A 3,104-nucleotide genomic window follows, 5' to 3' on the forward strand; every position below is an offset into this window, starting at 1 on the left:
GGTAGGATTTGAGGTATTGTAGGGAGTGTCCTCTGACACCAGAGGACACTCCCACCAGAGGATATATATATAGTCCTCTGACTATATATATATATACATATATATATATATATATATATATATATATATATATATATATATATATATATATATATATATAAATTTATATATAAAAATATTTTTTGGTCAAAATATTGACTTATAGTTTGAGTGAAATTTAAAACAGCTAATGAAGATAGTCTAAAAATCAGTGAAAGATTATAATTAAAGTATAATAATTTCAGCCGCTGCCGAACTTGCTGCAGAAATAAAAAAAAATCCAAGAATCGCAAGTGAAGATTTCTCAATGGCAGCAAAGAAGAATGAAGGCTGAAATTTCTTGGGAAGAAAGTCGGTCAGTTCTATTTGAGTGGGAGGTGTGTAGGCACGCTGTTCCAGTTGAAGGTACATACACAATACTTATAAGCATATTGTCTATTTACATCAGCATATCAGTTTACATTACAACTTATTATATTTGCATTTTTTTTAGTTATATTTTTTGAATAGAGAGTGGATACTTCGTTTTAAATATACCTGAAGCATTTTATCACTAATTTAAAATGTTTATGTATACTTATAGACCACATTTTTTTCCTAATTCTGCATGATCTGAAACTGTACAGAAGTCTTTTTTGACAAAGATGCGATATTTTTGAACATATGTTTTCAAATATTTTCATTTGACAGACACAAAATGCTTCAAATGTATGATTGAAGCCAGCATCAAATGTGAAGATTGTCATCGCCTATTCTGCTACCACTGTGATATGAAAAAACATTTTTTAAACCCATTCTATGATAGGTTTTCCTGGGCCAGTGGATATTATGAAGCATTGCCACCAACTGTGACTGTTGACCTTAATGGGACATTTACTGACTGGCGTATGTAAACCAAAAAATTCTTTACATATGAAAACTTTTCTTTTTACCAAGCCTTTACAATATAAGTACCAAAATATTGAAAGAAAAAAATAAATACATTTTTTACTCAATAAGCAGTTCAATTTTTATGGCATTTGATTTACTGAATATTATTTAAATATGCAATCTTTGCTAAGTTTATTATTATTTTCTTATTCAGAACCTGTTGTGCCAAAAATTTCCTGTAACTGTAAAGACTGTAACCTTAACATAAAGAGTTCTGACATCATGTGTACTTTCATAATGCTCTCAGGTATATTTTATTTAATATTAAGTTTGAACACACAAGTCTATGAGTATATGCATCACTGAATATAGTAGCATCACTGAAGTTCTAGTGACGATACCCATACCCAAGCATGTGGACTTCAATCTTTGAGACACAAACATATCCATTCAGTGATGGAGATGAGTTTTACAAAAGATTCAAAATAAGCTGCTTTATTTTAGGAATAAATACTAAAACTAAGCTTTCTAGGCAGGTATGACCTTTATCTGCCCATATTTGAGTGTCAAGAGTGTGGATACAGCCTTCCTGCAGATGCTAAGATGTTGTATGATGGTGGATACTTCTGCTCATCTGCCAGGAAAAGTAACACATTCTTTAGCACCAAACTCCTGAACAACTGGCATTTCCTTCAAAGGAACAGCCCAGGTTTATCAATGAAATCCTTGTTAATAGCGCTCCAAGCGCTTGGCTCTCATAATGGAAGAGTAAGTATTTATTAATTTTATATATGTAATGTAAGTACCTGTATACATTAAACTGTATATATAATAATACATAAAAATATGAACCCACTCCACACATTCTGTTGTGCCACTTATATGTACAAAACCTTGTTCCTAAATGCACATCCTGATCTGAAACTCTTCCTTCATAGATGTAAAGGATCCCATAATCACCACACCAGAAATCAATATCTCTCTGATATCCCCCGAGTCAAACTAAATCTGTGCAAACTCTCTATGCAAATAAAGTAATTGGTTATTGCTCCTAATTGGTAAACTCTTTATTGAATTAAAAGCTGTCCAGCTGTTCAAAACATTATTCAAAAATAAAACTAAAAAGCATTAATTTCATCCTTATAGTTTCCTACGTAGTTCTTCAAACTTGCACTGTTACTTGTGGTACCCACTCCCCCAATATATATGGCTAACTCATGCAACTTGCTTGGCTTAGCCACATCTGGGCCTAGTTCTGGGAACTAGGTTCCCAGCACTACGCTGGGAACAAGGTTCCCAGTATTAGGCTGGGAACGTAGTTGTTCAATCTTGCACTACAACTTGTGCTACCCACTCCCCCAATATATGGGGCTAATCCATGCAAATTCTATATTCAGTATATATTTCAGGATGGTTGCATCAACTTTGAAGCTGCCTAAAGAACATTCCAGGAGTGGAGATTTATGCAGTATGAACTTGCAAATGTCCAAAGCTACAACAAGACCGTGTGCCCTGCTTGTCATACTAACCCATTTGCCATACATATTGATGGCAACAAAAAGTTATTCCGATATAAAAAAGTTGGAAGGTACAGTTCTTAAATAATTTTCCTTTTGTAAGATAAATTTTTATTTTTCAACAATTAATACATTTCTATTAGGGCAACTTATATATCACAATACATTATTCGTTATGTAAATATATCAATATCTGAAAAATTCTTACATGCAATACATAATAGCGTTATTCATGTATTACAACATTAAGTAATATATATTTACACAATAATCAAAATTGAAAACAAATCAATGTAAATTATGTAAATACTGTCATTTTGTTTCTTTCAGAGGATTGAGGGAATCATATTATTCAGAGGGTGTCTTTGCTGCTGACAATGATGTGACTAATCACCTGAACCATATAGAGAGCTTAAAAACAAAGGTAAATATTATGTGTACAGACTTTGTAAACTGTACATAGATTTTATATTTTTATTTATATATACAAGACTTTTTACATTCTTGTACAGCCACTAGCACGCATAGTGTTTCAAGCAAGTCGTTAATCCTATGTTCCCCAGAATATGACCCCACCAAATCCATTAACAACCAGGTACCCATTTTACTGTTGGGTAAACAGGGGGGGGGGGCATAGTTAAGGGTTGATGCCCAGTAAATCTTCCAAGGCCAGGATTC

At 32.9% G+C, this 3,104-nt stretch overlaps 1 long non-coding RNA gene across 2 annotated transcripts; it reads left to right on the forward strand.

The window, feature by feature from the left end:
- Nucleotides 1-289: 289 nt before the first annotated feature.
- LOC123752269 (uncharacterized) lies at nt 290-1,576 on the forward strand. Of its 2 annotated transcripts, none has more exons than XR_011227945.1 (3): nt 290-444; nt 730-924; nt 1,442-1,576. It is a non-coding gene; the product is annotated as an uncharacterized lncRNA (long non-coding RNA). The 2 variants fall into 2 exon arrangements; XR_011227946.1 differs by having other exon boundaries at nt 1,446-1,575.
- The last annotated feature ends 1,528 nt before the right edge of the window (nt 1,577-3,104 follow it).

This window comes from Procambarus clarkii, chromosome 9, assembly GCF_040958095.1.
Source record: "Procambarus clarkii isolate CNS0578487 chromosome 9, FALCON_Pclarkii_2.0, whole genome shotgun sequence".
In the NCBI taxonomy this organism is placed as follows: Eukaryota; Metazoa; Arthropoda; class Malacostraca; order Decapoda; family Cambaridae; genus Procambarus; species Procambarus clarkii.